Genomic DNA, 18432 nt, shown 5'->3' with positions numbered 1-18432 from the left:
AAAAGAACGAAAATAGAATGCTTTTTGATACACTCTTAAAAGGACCCTTAAATCTTAGTATACACTTACGATAACTAGTTAAGATAGCCCTATTATCGACTTCGAAGTAACCGTCTTTGATTTCTAAGAGAATATTAGTATTTGCGGCAAAATCGGTATTAAAACTAAAGTCGTCTACTGTATGTGTTTAAAAGAATGCTAAAAATATACTATGATTCGTTTTTTGTTGCAGACTCTACATCCACTGTCAAGTAAAGCCCTGTTTAATGCTCCTTTCTGGCATAGATAATAAACGAATATTCAAGTTAATAAATTCTATTCTTCAAAAACACATCTACATGGAATGGTAACAATAAATCAAGAGAACAAATCAACTAACATATCATACAAATACGGAATGCAATCCGCAATACGAAAAACCCCATAACTGGTTAAGGCGAGATAACTCTCTTAAAAGGATGTTATCTTTACCAAACGTCTTGACCATACCAAACTGACATATATATAACACCTGTTCATTGATAATTTGTATTATTCTATGTATTTTTTGTGATTTTGTCCCATGTACATTTTACTTCATAACTCTTTATTAACATACTGTTTGTAGATTTTTTTTACTGATATGTAATAATACGTATCAGTATTACCACCGTAGGTATAGTGTCCGGTTGAGATCGGGTTTTTTCGAGAGCGTCCAGTTTTTTTCGAGAGATTATGACTAAAAATGTAAACAAACAGACATGTTTTCCTGTAACACGTAAAATAAATGCTTAAACTAAATTTACAAAATCAAACAAGTTAAGTAAGTATTTGTGATGAAAGGATGTTGCCAACCATACATACTTTGCAGTTAAAAAAGTTTGATTTGGCCTAATAATGCTTTTATGCCAAAATATAGAAAAAAGCAATTTCTATACACATAACCAATGCAAATTTCAAAGAGCATGCACACATGATGTCTTTATATCCTTACATTTACATATGCTATATAACAAAAGTTTTAGTTATTGTAATTAAAAGGCAATTTTAAGGGTATATTCATTTCCATCTGTTCAAGTTTTTTCGAGAGCAGTTCGGGTTTTTTCGAGAACAGTTCAGGTTTTTTCGAGAGATAAACCAATTTCTTACGGTTTAAAATGTGCTATTTAAGTACATTTGAGTTTAAAAACGAATGAAAAGTCATCGGTTCTTTCAAAGTTTATAACTAATGCATTACAGCAGTTTGATAATGTTGCATAAGCACATACATTTCATAAAAAAAACATAATTTATTTCTATATATTGTTGTATTGCATTATGAATTGCATGGACACCGGTATGCTTTATACCTATATTATTTGGATTAATCAAATCTACCTATGTCTATAGAAAAAAATGTTCACATCATGCATGATCACAGTATTCAAAGGACACTGGTTAACGTATGGTTAGATCAATCAAACATATTGCCATCCATGTTATTGAAATGACGGAACTAAGCTAGTGTACTGACTCGTCCGTAATTATTTCATGATGTTTCCGAAAGTTGACTTACATTTACTATCTTCTTTGTTACTTTCCCCTCTTTTGTAATTTCCCCTTATTTACATGCTCACGTTGATGATTCAGCATCATTTATTGATATATCTGCCAGATTCCGGCACAGTGTACGTTTATAGCATATTGACAATTTGAAGAACTGTTTATTGTAAACATATATAACATGTATTGTGTTTTGATGACGTATAAAACGTTGGATAAATGACAATGATGACAAATATGCCACTTCACCAGATTATTTGTTTTATTGTTTCACAACCGTTTGTTATTACTTGATAACACACAGATACAACATTTACACTATAAAAATGTTCTATAAACATTCAAATACCCTTTTTGGTAATTTTTGTATGATTCATAGCACCCCCCTCATTTCGTTATTTTTAAAGTATGGAAAGCAATTCGTGTCATAATTTGCATACATAATGTTTGATACTTGTCGAGTTTTCAACACATTAAAAGCTGAACACACCAGTTTTGACTCACAGTTATGTTACAAACTTGATATATTGTTAATACTTGTATTTTTTATGTGAATGTATGGAACACAATTAGTGTCATAAGCCAACTTTGTATTTTTGTATGTTTTGGCAAATCTTTTTGATTGATAGGTTTTATATTGAGTTTTTATTTGTTCTTTCAGCTTTTTACCGTTTGATGTTCACGTTCAGTTTGGAGTTATACTTACCTGTCATCATTTGTAATCATTCATTGAACACCAGCATACCTTTGTTATTCATGCTACATTGTGTTAATAGAGTGGATTATATGACAATAAATAAAACGGTTATCTTTAATGAAGTCCATTATTTAATGCCCGCAAAGAATAGATGGGAGTCATTACAGCTAGCATGCTGATGTCCAGATAAACATATTGCATAGATCCAAATATACGTATATCGATATGGAATTTATGTGATTTAAAAAATCTACATTTTAGAGTGCCATGGATTTTAAGCTGAAACTATTCGTAATTTGAACAATCGTTTTGTGGGCACGGTCAAATTTGATTGATATTTAAGTACGCATTGCTTTTGCGCCAATTCTTAAAAGTTGTAGTTTTTCATTTGCGCCAAAAAATAAATATTGCTTCTGCGCCATTGTGCAGGTAAACTAATTAAAAAGTGAAAATATAGAAAATTTAAACAATATCTACGGACACACCAGCTGTCATCAGGAGATAGGAGAAAAAAAAACAGATTCAGTGGCGGATCCAGGGGGTGGGGGTTCCGGGGGTTTGCACCCCCCCTTTATTTTTGCCGATCAATGCATTTGTATCGGGACATATGTTTTGCACCCCCCCCTTTTGCCCTGGGTTACCTGGGTTAGCACCCCCTCTTTCGAAAATTCCTGCATCCGCCCCTGCAGATTAAATACGGAATGCACCTCTAGAACCGAAATTTCCCGCTAATATTATAGTAAGACCTTTGCCTATAGGTTTTGTAACAGAACAGACTTTTAGTTTTTATAAATACTTTGATTAACAGCAGTTATTATTGTGGTTTTATGACTTTTAAGGAGTTACCATTTTTTATAGTGCTTTGATAAATCCGAAAATGTTTTAACAATTTGCAAACATTTTTTTATTATAGTGTAAACCAGTGTTTAGTGCTCATATTTTTATGAAGATATATTTTAAACATATGTTTTAATATTTATGAGACCTTGTTTCTAATATAAAATTGAGAATGGAAATGGGGATCACTGTTTCTTATCATCTTCGGAAGGCCCCTTTTTTAATTTATAATTACCAATGGAAGTAGAAAGACCTTTTGTCTAACCTGTCTTTGTGTTATTTTTTATACGTCCGTCAATTTTGACGGGACGTATTATGGTATACAAATGTCCAGTGTCCGTCCGTCCGTCCGTCTGTCTGGTGTAAACATGTCGCACCGTAACTTGAGAACGACTTATCCAAATTTTTTGAAACTTAACATAGTTGTTTCTTATGATGGTCAAATGATCTGTATACTTTTTTGTGAAAATAAGATTACAACTTTTTGAGTTATGGCACTTTGTAACTAAAACAGGGGTGTGTTTTTTTCACATGTCGCACCGTATCTCAAAAACGATTCTTGATTATGGCTTAAAACTTCAAAGGCTTCTTAGTTATATTAATCTTAATATATCTGTATACTTTTTGGTGATGATTCAAAATGTCATTTTTGAGTTATTGAGTATTTTGTAAAAAAAAAAGGGGGGGTTTACATGTCGCACCATATCTCAAAAACGGTTTATGATTATTGCTTAAAACTTTACACACTTCTTTGTTATATTAATCTAAAGATCTGTATACTTTTTGGTGATGATTCATTTTTATATTTTCGAGTTACTGAGATTTTGTAAAAAAAGAGGTTTTTTTCACATGTTGCGCTGTATCTCTATTGCTTAAAACTTAACAGGCTAATGTTGCGTCGGGTTTCCAAATACATCTTGTACAATCTTCCTATTGAGCGGGAATAAGGAATGAGTCAGGATATACTAAGCATGACATCCTGTACAACCCTGTGTTATTCAAAAAAGATTTATGTTTTTTCACAAGACGACGGGCGTATCATGCGCTCATGGCGCAGCTGTTTATTTAAATATTGATCCAGTCGAAATGCTATCTAAAACACTTACCACTCATTCAAAAAAGAAGGGTCTGACTTGTTTTTATCATACTGCTTTTATTACATTATAGATGTCTGTTTCCGTTGATTCCGTTAAATACCAATTCCTCAGAGCAATTGGTACTTTGCGGAACGGAACGGAACGGAAAAATAAATTTAAAAGTTTAAATCAGATTCAACTTGATCACTGTCTCTAATCATCGTCGGAACGGGCTGTTGAATGCCTCTTTTTTAAAATATAATTACCGATGGAAGGAGAAAGACTTTTTGTGTAACCTGCCTTTGTGTTAATTTTTTTATTATTGATCAAGTCGAAAATGCTATCTAAAACACATACCACTCATGCAAAAAGAGTGTCAGACAATTTTTGTTATCATACTGCTTTAATTACATTAAAGATGTCTGTTTCCGTTTTTTCCGTTAAATACCAATTCCTCAGAGCAATTGGTACTTTGCGGAACGGAACGGAACGGAAAAATAAATTTAAAAGTTTAAATCAGATTCAACTTGATCACTGTCTCTAATCATCGTCGGAACGGGCTGTTGAAGGCCTCTTTTTTAAAATATAATTACCGATGGAAGGAGAAAGACTTTTTGTGTAACCTGCCTCTGTGTTAAATTGTTTATTATTGATCAAGTCGAAAATGCTATCTAAAACACATACCACTCATGCAAAAAGAGTGTCAGACAATTTTTGTTATCATACTGCTTTAATTACATTAAAGATGTCTGTTTCCGTTTTTTCCGTTAAATACCAATTCCTCAGAGCAATTGGTACTTTGCGGAACGGAACGGAACGGAAAAATAAATTTAAAAGTTTAAATCAGATTCAACTTGATCACTGTCTCTAATCATCGTCGGAACGGGCTGTTGAATGCCTCTTTTTTAAAATATAATTACCGATGGAAGGAGAAAGACTTTTTGTGTAACCTGCCTTTGTGTTAATTTTTTTATTATTGATCAAGTCGAAAATGCTATCTAAAACACATACCACTCATGCAAAAAGAGGTGTCAGACATTTTTTTTTATCATACTGCTTTAATTACATTAAAGATGTCTGTTTCCGTTTTTTCCGTTAAATACCAATTCCTCAGAGCAATTGGTACTTTGCGGAACGGAACGGAACGGAAAAATAAATTAAAAAGTTTAAATCAGATTCAACTTGATCACTGTCTCTAATCATCGTCGGAACGGGCTGTTGAAGGCCTCTTTTTTAAAATATGATTACCGATGGAAGGAGAAAGACTTTTTGTGTAACCTGCCTTTGTGTTAAATTTTGTATTATTGATCAAGTCGAAAATGCTATCTAAAACACATACCACTCATGCAAAAAGAGGTGTCAGACAATTTTTGTTATCATACTGCTTTAATTACATTAAAGATGTCTGTTTCCGTTTTTTCCGTTAAATACCAATTCCTCAGAGCAATTGGTACTTTGCGGAACGGAACGGAACGGAAAAATAAATTAAAAAGTTTAAATCAGATTCAACTTGATCACTGTCTCTAATCATCGTCGGAACGGGCTGTTGAAGGCCTCTTTTTTAAAATATAATTACCGATGGAAGGAGAAAGACTTTTTGTGTAACCTGCCTCTGTGTTAAATTTTTTATTATTGATCAAGTCGAAAATGCTATCTAAAACACATACCACTCATGCAAAAAGAGTGTCAGACAATTTTTGTTATCATACTGCTTTTATTACATTAAAGATGTCTGTTTCCGTGTTTTCCGTTAAATACCAATTCCTCAGAGCAATTGGTACTTTGCGGAACGGAACGGAACGGAAAAATAAATTAAAAAGTTTAAATCAGATTCAACTTGATCACTGTCTCTAATCATCGTCGGAACGGGCTGTTGAAGGCCTCTTTTTTAAAATATAATTACCGATGGAAGGAGAAAGACTTTTTGTGTAACCTGCCTTTGTGTTAAATTTTGTATTATTGATCAAGTCGAAAATGCTATCTAAAACACATACCACTCATGCAAAAAGAGGTGTCAGACAATTTTTGTTATCATACTGCTTTAATTACATTAAAGATGTCTGTTTCCGTTTTTTCCGTTAAATACCAATTCCTCAGAGCAATTGGTACTTTGCGGAACGGAACGGAACGGAAAAATAAATTAAAAAGTTTAAATCAGATTCAACTTGATCACTGTCTCTAATCATCGTCGGAACGGGCTGTTGAAGGCCTCTTTTTTAAAATATAATTACCGATGGAAGGAGAAAGACTTTTTGTGTAACCTGCCTTTGTGTTAAATTTTGTATTATTGATCAAGTCGAAAATGCTATCTAAAACACATACCACTCATGCAAAAAGAGGTGTCAGACAATTTTTGTTATCATACTGCTTTAATTACATTAAAGATGTCTGTTTCCGTTTTTTCCGTTAAATACCAATTCCTCAGAGCAATTGGTACTTTGCGGAACGGAACGGAACGGAAAAATAAATTAAAAAGTTTAAATCAGATTCAACTTGATCACTGTCTCTAATCATCGTCGGAACGGGCTGTTGAAGGCCTCTTTTTTAAAATATAATTACCGATGGAAGGAGAAAGACTTTTTGTGTAACCTGCCTCTGTGTTAAATTTTTTATTATTGATCAAGTCGAAAATGCTATCTAAAACACATACCACTCATGCAAAAAGAGGTGTCAGACAATTTTTGTTATCATACTGCTTTAATTACATTAAAGATGTCTGTTTCCGTTTTTTCCGTTAAATACCAATTCCTCAGAGCAATTGGTACTTTGCGGAACGGAACGGAACGGAAAAATAAATTAAAAAGTTTAAATCAGATTCAACTTGATCACTGTCTCTAATCATCGTCGGAACGGGCTGTTGAAGGCCTCTTTTTTAAAATATAATTACCGATGGAAGGAGAAAGACTTTTTGTGTAACCTGCCTCTGTGTTAAATTTTTTATTATTGATCAAGTCGAAAATGCTATCTAAAACACATACCACTCATGCAAAAAGAGGTGTCAGACAATTTTTGTTATCATACTGCTTTAATTACATTAAAGATGTCTGTTTCCGTTTTTTCCGTTAAATACCAATTCCTCAGAGCAATTGGTACTTTGCGGAACGGAACGGAACGGAAAAATAAATTAAAAAGTTTAAATCAGATTCAACTTGATCACTGTCTCTAATCATCGTCGGAACGGGCTGTTGAAGGCCTCTTTTTTAAAATATAATTACCGATGGAAGGAGAAAGACTTTTGTGTAACCTGCCTCTGTGTTAAATTTTTTATTATTGATCAAGTCGAAAATGCCACTAAAACACATACCACTCATGCAAAAAGAGTGTCAGACAATTTTTGTTATCATACTGCTTTTATTACATTAAAGATGTCTGTTTCCGTTTTTTCCGTTAAATACCAATTCCTCAGAGCAATTGGTACTTTGCGGAACGGAACGGAACGGAAAAATAAATTAAAAGATTTAATAAAGATTCAACTTGATCACTGTCTCTAATCATCGTCGGAACGGGCTGTTGAAGGCCTCTTTTTTAAAATATAATTACCGATGGAAGGCGAAAGACTTTTTGTGTAACCTGCCTTTGTGTTAAATTTTTTATTATTGATCAAGTCGAAAATGCTATCTAAAACACATACCACTCATGCAAAAAGAGGTGTCAGACAATTTTTGTTATCATACAGCTTTAATTACATTAAAGATGTCTGTTTCCGTTTTTTCCGTTAAATACCAATTCCTCAGAGCAATTGGTACTTTGCGGAACGGAACGGAACGGAAAAATAAATTAATAAGTTTAAATCAGATTCAACTTGATCACTGTCTCTAATCAAGGACGACGTGAGGTCAGTCTAGATATCATAATGCATGACTTGCAAATGCGTTAATTTCATGATAATTTATCAGGACAATCCGACATATTCATCTACAGAGTATATTTCCCGATGTTATACATTATTACACATTTCACCTGTGAAGATGAGATTTAGTATACATTTGTGTTATTTGTATATGGAAAACCGTAAAACACAGAAATTTTAAAGTTTGTTTTGTTTTAAAGATTTTTCGAAATTTTGATAAATGCCCCCTTTGGATACCTTAAATGAAATTCTTTTCCGTTCCGTTCCGTTCCGTTCCGTTCCGTAAAGTACCAATAGCCCAATAAATAACCGAACGAGATTTTATATTTGTATGCTTACTCATATTACAATCTAATATAACTTAATGTTTCAAAACATCGAAGACATTTCTTTCGATATCTTTAACAGTATTAGTAACTTACCAGTACTATCAGCATTATTTGGAAGTTGTTCATCTTTATTTATAATCGTCTCTCCGCTACAAAAATAGCTACGTGTGATCATTAGTATAAGTCAAATGTTAAGCAAAGTTACATATCAAACACAATACAATTGTCTTTTCTTGTAGTAAAATAGTTTTTTATTTAAATTACATCATTGAAATATGATAGATGCATGAAAGAAGAATGTGTGTATGGACCACAAATGCCTCGCCTGTGAATAAAAATAAGTATTTTCCCCTGTACAACTTCATTTTATTAAGACCGTTTGTTTTGTCTCTATAAGCATTGTGTATAACATTTGCTTTAAAAAAGTAGAGAACGGAAACGACACTTTTTTTTCTATTTTTCCATTGACAAATAGGCACAACTCAGGAACAGTAAAAGTGAGGGCACCCAATTTCAAACTTATTCTGTATGTGTGGTAATAAGCATTGTATATAAGTTTTATGATATTTGGTTGGAGCAAACAAAGTAGGAGAACGGAAACGAACAATTAAGCAATGTTTATATTTATCCCGGACGAGGATATATTAATGTTATATGAATACTATGTATCCTGCTTTGTGCTATAATAATATGCTGAGTCGTTATTTCAACGTGCTAGTTCACTAGGTGTATATGAAAGTTCGAGGAAGACGTCAACTTGCCAAAACACATTGTTCTGAATCCGAACCGGAAATCCTTTGCGATTATTACTTATTGCTGCGTGTATACTGGAGAAGAATTAAATACGAACTGTAAAGAATTTGGTATGACTTGGCAATTATTTGAACCTACAATATTCAACACTCGATGCAAACACGTTACTACGAGACTATCGATGATTTATGATTTAGAATAAGAGTTGGATGACAGTTTTTTATGTTCGATATTTTTTCACAAACCCACAGCTTTTTTTATTGTCCTTCAAACAGTATTTGTAGAAAATTTGAAAATCAGTTTGCACTATTGAGAACTAAACCATTGAGTAAAGTACATATCAATATCAAAACAAGTTCACTAATTTTACCTTTTGCTATCGATCATCTTGTATAAATGACCAGCATCGTGTTTCTTATTCTTGCTTTTTAGACACCTTTTGCACAGGTTATAGTCTACACATGTTGAACATTTCAATATGGTTCCTTTTATAGGACTTCTACCACACTCATTACACATTACATCTAGATGCTTCACCTCTACAAAATGATTCATAAATACTATACTTCTCACCAAAAGTTTGTATCGTCATCGATGTACAAGTAATTGTTCACGAGTTTTTGACATTTATGGAATAACCGTTTAACAGCGTATATATATGGAACGCCGGAACTGTCTTATAGTGTAAATATTTAATGTGTTCTATCGTTTTGTCTTTACGTTCTGTCGTTTCTTCTTTATGTTATGTGCAAATGTCTGTATGTCATGACACGGCATCTCTGTGTTATGTCAAATTAGTTATTTGTTTGGTCAAACAGTAGTATGATTTGTCATTGCTGAAGTTTGTTGTGTACAATAGGCATTACATCATGCTTATACTAGTATATATTCTGTGAATACTTCGAAACTTTATGAACAACCACCTTTACATTCTTTCATATTTTATCTATGTTCTATCTATTCTTCTTTTATGTAAGTCAGTTAAAAATTGCGTCCTGTTGCAAGTGTGATTGTTATGCCGAATTCTCTATTTCTAGGTTTTGTTTTGATACACCTTTGTTCTATGTAAACCTCATGATATTATAGTCTTTTGGCGTTATGTTGTGTTAATACATATGTATCTCCAGTGAAAAACACAACACATTATGGTATAGTTCCTATGCGTTTTGCCGATCAATTGATACTCTCTGTGAGCATTCATTACGTCATGTGCAAATGCCTTTTACATTATGTGCAAATAACTTATACGTTTTGTGCAATTCTCATTTACCTTATGTGCAAATATCGTTGCTTTAGGTGCAAACATCGTTTACCCTATGTGCAAACATAGTTTACCTTATGTGCAAACACCTATTGCGTTATGTGCAAATACCTATTAAGTTATGTATAACAACTACATCATTATGTGCAAACTCTATTACGTTATGTGCAAATGCCTATTACGTTATGTCCAAACATCTATTACGTTATGTACAAACACCTATTACGTTATGTCCAAACACCTATTACGTTATGTGCAAACACCTTTTACGTTCTGGTAAACGCTTTTTTGACACAGATCCAAAACAAAACGCATCAGTGATATACACTTTAAAAATTAAGAAAATTATAAGTTTTAGCTTTCTAAAAAGCTCTGAACTACTTCGCTGTATTCTTTTTCAAGGTAATATCAGTGGCGGATCCAGGGGGAGGGGGTTCCCGGGGGTTGGACCCCCCTTTTTGGCCGATCAATGCATTTGAATGGAAGCATATAGTTGGAACCCCCCCCCCCCCTTTACTCTGGGTTTTTAAAATGGCTGGATCCGTCACTGAATATCCATTGGATGCTGAATGTGGATTGAAGGTAATATGTGTGCATCGGGATGTTGATTTGATATTAGAAATGTAGTATTTTTATATATTGATTGATATGTTATATAAATATTTTTTTTTTGTTCTACTTAAAGAGTGTGCGTTATACATCCATTCTTTTTATATTTTGTTCACTTTACTTGTTGGAAATTAAAATATTTACAAATATATTGACACAATTCTCTGGAGGTGTGCCTAGATTGACAAAAGTCATAAAATACATTTAATGCATTTTTGAAAACATTGTACAGGAACATTTTATAGCAAACAAATCGTGCATATTGCAGATTAGCAATGCAAATAAAGACGTATTAATGATTGATATTTCAATTTTCAATTTCAGTGTGTAATATATATGCATAATAAAACGACCATGAATTGATAACATTTGATCTGAAATGTAATACGCATAGTTAATTTTCCGGCATTTGATGGCTTAATATCCTCAGAAGAGAACAGTCTGTAATTATTTATCTCATTTAAGCCAATAGTTGTTGATGAATATCAGCCACATCATGAAGCAAACAAACAGAATTTATATGTGACAAGTAATTATTTCAAGATGGCGTGTATATCGACTGAAACTAAAAGCTCTGTCCTGTTATTCGAAGCAAAAAAAGCTACATGTAAAAAACAAAATGCAACCTCATTTCTTTACGGAAAATGTGAACGGAAAATAAGTTGATATAAAAAAGAAGACGTGGTATAATTGCCAATGAGACAACTCTCTACAAGAGACCAAAATGACCAAAATGACACAGAAATTAACAGCTTTAGGTCACCGTACGGCCTTCAACAATGCGCAAACCCCATACCGCATAGTCAACAATAAAAGGCCCCGAACAGATTATGTAAAACAATTCAAACGAGAGCACTAACGGCCTTATTTATGTAATGCTCTCTTTCATTGCACCAAGCGGGTTATTTCATAGGTCGCCATATCTTGCATACATATTCATAACGTATGGTTTTGGATGCGCCGAATTACATTTATGAATTATAGACTTTTGACAAGGTCAACACATTATATATGCGTCTATTCAGATTATATTGACCGATGACGAAGATATTTTCCCGCCACCTCTTATCTTGTATTTGTTTTTTGAATTAGCAGGGAGTTTTGGCAAAACTGAGTCCAGAGCCCCTCTTAATCAAACTGCTTATAGGACCAACAAACGCAGCTTCATCATTTTCAAAAATTCTGGTTCCGCTCACTGGTCATTGAATGAGAAATAAAAAAGAGAAAAAAAATAAAATAGGTCCGTGTGTTTGTTTATCTAATGATATCTTAATAAACAACTTTTCAATTCATTTTACATCGGATGACCGTGAGAGTATTCATGTGTATTGTTGTCGCCTAAATTTCCATTACGTTACCTTCATTTTGAAATTGTAACCGATCTATAAACATGATAAAAGTAAATACGCGGACATTATTGAGTGCAAAATTATATGCCTTATCACTTGTTCTTATTATTATAAATGGATACTCCTAAAAATACATTTTTTTACATAAATTAATGATATGAAAATGTCGTTAAACTCGTTAGAAACATAAATAAAGTAAAAAAAATCTTTAATATTTATACACACGTACAGAAAAAGTGTGTTACCGCATGCGGAAGAATATCTCAAAAATCTGTCACCGGAGAAACAAGGTGACTTGTGATGTTGTGTACCAAGAGCCTGACAGAATGGCCTCTTGTTACTGAAACTGTGTGATGCACCTGATCACACAACGCACGATTGCTGTGAATAGCAATGAGAACTCTGAACACTGAAACTCTGGTGAAAACTAACTACTGAGACTCTGGAAATAGCGATGAATAAACCAATAATTCAGCATGGAATACTAATACTTGTTGTACAGATGGAATGTGTTCAGTGTAAAGTCCTGAGTCCGAATCTTGCAAAATTATAAGCAAGTATTTATACACAATTAAATTGACAAGTATAGACATAACAAATAACAATTAATTTCAGTAATATTGTTCACTGACAAAGATTAAACTATTTTTAAAACTTGAAGAATAGATATTAAATGATAATCTGATTATGACAATTAAGAACATACATTATGAAAAAGGTAAAATGTCACTAATTAGCTAACAGAGTATAACATGTCACTCAATGTCCAAACTGAGAATCAAATGCATAGCAAAGCATGTTGATTTTAAGTCCTGGATACGAAATGTAAATAGAAACAAAATTATAAAATAATATGAATTATAAAACACAGAGAATTAAAGTCTAAAATATCAAATTTGAGAATTTTAAATTAAAGTCCAAAATAATAAACAAAGCTGAATTTTTCCTTGGTCACAAACGTTTGCATCTCCCATGCAGAGTTATCTGTCTTTGCTAACTCTCTCTGCGTGGGACATTGAATGTTTTGCTGGAAAATATGAATGCCCACTCAAATTCAATCTATCAGAAAAATCGAATTAGTACAGAAGAGTGTCACCATGCACTTGCACAGCACTATAATTTATATAGTGCAATAGAATGATATACAAATTTACAAATATTAAAATAATGTATAACAAAAAAAAACAGAGTTTACTGATTTGTATCACTTCTACGAAGAGGTTGAAATTATCACGTCACTTTCAGGTAAAGAGATGTGATTTGGTTTTCTGAGACAAGTGCTTGTGACCGTCCACTAGAACTTGCGGTCATCCGATGTTCAGTACTTCAGTACTTTGATTAATATCTTTAACATAAAGATGTTCTCAAAAACTCAGACTAGCCTCTTTTAATAGTGAGGCAAAATATATTCGCCGAGCTTAGCTAAAGGCCCCCAGCAGCTCTGAGAAAAATAAAGCAAAATCGTGCCTTCTGAGCGTTTCCCGGACTCTTTCTTACATTGAAACGCAATTTATTTTAGCGCTTTTTTTTATAATATTCTGGTCTCAAAGCAAACACATAGATTCATTGTAATTTAAGACTTTTACGGGTTTTACGGGGACAACATTAAAAGTAGACCGATATGAAAGATAAAGCAAAAATCGGAATTCTCACAATCGCATTAAAATCGCATCTGTCTGTCTGTTCTTTGTCTCGTATTGTTCTTAGACTTTGGTGATTTTTTTTGTGACTAGATTTATATATAGTGACAGTGCAGTAGTATATTTTAAGTACTAGTACTGCTTAAGTCGACATTAAGGATCACCTTGACATTGTTTTATGGTATTAATGATTCTTTTATTGTTGAAGACCCTCCAGAAACAAGAAGATGAAGAACAAGAATAAAAAGTTTGACCATTGATCATTTGTATTTTTACTATGCATTAATTTTGTGTGAGATTAGGTCCCGTGCACATTTACTCCATCTTCTTTTATTTCTGTTAAAGGGCCTGAACACGACTTAATGCAAGTTTAATCCTTTAATGTAAAAGATCATATGGCAATACATTGATGTCTTATAGATGATTTGATACCAGGAAATTGGTGGTCTTACATTAATTTAAACTATGTCAGCTATCTAGTTTTATCTACAACAAAAAGAGCCAGTTTTGTATTCTTTGATATCAAGTTCAATTCTCCACGCAGAAACGAACACAGTTTTCTGTGTCCAGTAGCATCGTAAACATTCTTAAAATATTTTCTCGTACAATGTTTGGACATTGGTGTACATGCAAAATTGCAAAACCACACGTTGACAAATGAAAATCAACACTCAGACTATTTGGATGGAGAGTTGTCTCATTGGCACTTACACCACATCTTCCTATATTTTTATAGTTTTAAAGTAGGACTATGTATGAACAAAAGACAAACTCGGGACACAGAAGTACAAACAATTATAGACCATCAACTCTGAAAACTAAAAATAAAATAGAAACATGGACCAAGATAAACATGCAAGGGCGACATCTGAGAGTAAAGAGAACTTGCGTCTTGCAAGACACTTTCCGTGAAAACAATTTGATATGAAGACAATCTTTTGTTTCAGTTATTTTTTTTTTTGAAATTTCCAACATGTGGCATTTGCCTCATTTGCCTCAATGTAGTTACGGCCCTGAAAATAATAAAAAAATAACAAGGGTTTTATATTCTTTACAAATGTCTTATTATTCTTATTTTATCTTGATTCATTTTTAGAACTCAAATTGTATCAATGACATACTGCACATTTAAAGATTTTTGAAAACTGGGAGTTAGCTGGCAATTGTTTCATGGTGCTTTAAACGGATAAATAAGAGGGTTCCGAAATTCCAACAATACAAAACATGGCAAGTGAATTTTCTTGATTTATTATCAGTAGCAGGAAAATTACAGAAGAATTTAAGCCTTCCCTTTCGTGTTAAAGTCTGTCACAGTTTTCTTTTCGTTACAATAAGAATTTTGACTAAATATGTTCCGTCGATTTCAAGGCGAACAAAATTGCAATTCAAGATTTTTACCGCACTTTGAGGATAATTTGGATTGAATCATATGAACTTCATGCCTCGCTAGCTATCATCATAAAAAAAACTGTCTCGCTTTAACAGTAGCCGAGAAAAGGGGGACCGATATATCTAAAAATGGCAATATTTAACGGAAACTGTCAAAACATATTTTAGAATGATAACATTTAGATCCAAAAGAATATATTTATAAGAAATTTTATATTTTTTAACATAAGATTTCTCAAAATAATGATGTGCAGCAAATCCCTTTTATGAACATTTGGCTTAATTGTGTATTTAGCTATATTTATCGAACCATTCGCGTTCATAACTAAACGCATCGAAGCTTACCGTTTATACCATATATTTCGCAATAATATTCATTGAATTTATGACTCTCCGTTCGGAAAATAGGTTGATGTTCCTAATTTATACGACGATATTCGTTGAAATATTGAACAAAAAGATAAAACTGTGGAATAATGTATTGATTATAAATGAACTTTGTCGGTAAACGTGAAATTTATTTGTACGAGCTTTAGAAACAGGACGAAAAGCGAGGCTTACCGAATTTTCTCCTGTTTCGCAGCGAGAACTAATACATTTTATATTTCTGACAATGTGCATATTTTGTTTACAATTTACACCTGGTAGTTGAGCATAAGTTGTTTAAATCTTAACCATTGTCTTTGATTTTTACAATTATTGAAACGCGGACTCGAAGAATACCCCAAAATGAACTATTACCCAGAAAGAAATATCCTTATTACCGATTGATCAACATGGAAACGGGTAGTAGGAAAATTTATTTGTACATGTACAAAGAAAGCAAAACAAATGTTGTTTATCTGTTATTTGTATACATTAACTAGCTAATTGCAGGATAAAAGCGAATAACTTAACTGTAACCATCTTTTTAAAACTGGTGAAAAATTAAATTGGGTAGAAAAATAAAAAGATTAGATGACTATGCGGTATGGGTTTTTTGTTAAAGGCCATAATAAGATCTATTGTTATTTATTTCTTTGTCATTTTGTCTCTCGTGGAGAATTGTCTCATTGGCATTCATACCACATCTTTTTTTTATAGATAGTCAGGTTTTTTCTGAAATTCAAAGGTAAAATTATGTTATGATGACCATTTTAGCAACGAAATTATTTATTTATTCTTATAGACAACAAAATAAACGATATGCATATCACTTATGAAAGAAATAATAGAAGAAAATATTTCAATTTACTATAATATGTATTTTTTTGTATCGTTCTTGATGACACGGTTCGAAAAGTTACCGGACCAAATACGGATAAATGAAAGTCATTATCTGGAGTTTCAAGTTGCGGGATTTAATTTAGAGTATGGCCAGCGAAGGTGAAACAAAGCTGATAACCCTTTCATTTAAAAAAATATATGTGTATGCGTCATTTTTGTAGATTACAGGAGAATGCAGTTTGTTTTTAATATGAAAAAAATAGCTTTTTTTTGGAGAAAATGCAGCTTTTTGTTACATCCTTCTACCTGTCTGATCCAAAATCGGATCAAATTTTTCCAACTTCCTTGTAAGTTTAAAAACAAATTGTCAGATAAGAGGGGCGGGTCACCTGACCATCCCTTTACAGGACACCCACCCGTCTCAACACGCCGTCAGGGACGGAGGAAACAATAAGTCTTAGGAAGGTTATTCAGAATAATATTCACAACTGTTAAAAGAAATAAACAAAAATAAAATCTTAAACATTTGTAGGATTCCTTAGCTGCAACATGAATCGTGGGAGACGTCATTACATTTGTAGCATTAATCTAGTACACGTTTCTCGCTAGATGAAAACCCTACTGGGAGGGTAATAACAAAGCATCCCGGTCTCTTGTGAAGAGTTGTCACAGTGGCATTCGTACCACATCTTCCTTTTGATATTGTATTGTTCCTTTCGGTTGCACCTCTTGAAAACTAAAGTCGTGTTTGTATATTTGGTACAATTTTCAACAATAAAAGTAAACATATTTTTAAAGCATGGATGCATAACGCACACTCTTTAAGTAGAGCAAAATAATTTCCCATAAAACTAGATACATTGTATGTATATAGCATTTTTACACCAATCAATATAATTAATATAAAAATCCCCAGTTTGTTAGAAAGGTCAAACTTTTAATTTTCTTCATTTTCAAAATGCATAGCATTGATGCGTTTTGTTTTAATCTGTGTCAAAAAAAGCGTTTACCAGAACGTAATATGTGTTTGCACATAACGTAATAGGTGTTTGGACATAACGTAATAGGTGTTTGCACATAACGTAATAGATGTTTGGACATAATGTAATAGGCATTTGCACATAACTTACATGGTGTTTGCACATACTGTAAGCGGTATTTGCACATAACGTAATAGTGTTTGCACAGAATTGTGTAGTTTTTAGACATAACTTAATAGGTATTTGCACATAACGTAATAGGTGTTTGCACATAAGGTAAACGATATTTGCAAATAAGGTAAACGATGTTTGCACATAAGGTAAACGAGGTTTGCACAAAACGTATTAGTTGTTTGCACATAATGTAAAGGCATTTGCACATGACGTAATGAATGCTCACAGAGAGTATCAACTGTTCGGCAAAACGCATAGGAATTATACCATGATGCATTGTGTTTTTCACCGGAGATACATATGTATAAACACAACATAACGCCAAAAGACTATAATATCATGAGATTTACATAGAACAAAGGTGTATCAAAACAAAAGCCTTAGAACATTTGACATAACAATAACACTTGAGACAGGATGCAATTATTAACTGACTTACGTAAAAGAAGAATAGACACAGCATAGATAAAATATGAGAGAATGTATAGGTGGTTGATCATAAAGTTTCGAAGTATTCACAGAATATATAGTAGTTCCAGCATAATGTAATGCATATTTTACACAACAAATTTTAGTAATGACATATCATACAATTATTTGACCAAATAAATTACTAATTTTACTTAACAAAGAGATACCGTGTCAGGAAATAAAGGCATTTGCACATAACATAAAGAAGAAATGACAGGACGTAAAGGCAAATCGACAAAACACATTAAATATTTACACTATAAGACAGTTCCGGCGTTCCATATATATAG

General features: G+C 32.7%; 1 long non-coding RNA gene across 1 annotated transcript; it reads left to right on the top strand.

Moving 5' to 3' along the window:
* Positions 1-1406: 1406 nt before the first annotated feature.
* Positions 1407-2336, top strand: LOC143042573 (uncharacterized). Its single transcript, XR_012968050.1, has 2 exons — positions 1407-1646; positions 2183-2336. It is a non-coding gene; the product is annotated as an uncharacterized LOC143042573 (long non-coding RNA).
* Positions 2337-18432: the final 16096 nt, after the last annotated feature.

This window comes from Mytilus galloprovincialis, chromosome 8 (genome assembly GCF_965363235.1).
Source record: "Mytilus galloprovincialis chromosome 8, xbMytGall1.hap1.1, whole genome shotgun sequence".
NCBI classification, from domain to species: Eukaryota; Metazoa; Mollusca; class Bivalvia; order Mytilida; family Mytilidae; genus Mytilus; species Mytilus galloprovincialis.
Note: the sequence above shows the minus strand (reverse complement) of the source record. Positions and strands in the feature narration are given on the sequence as shown.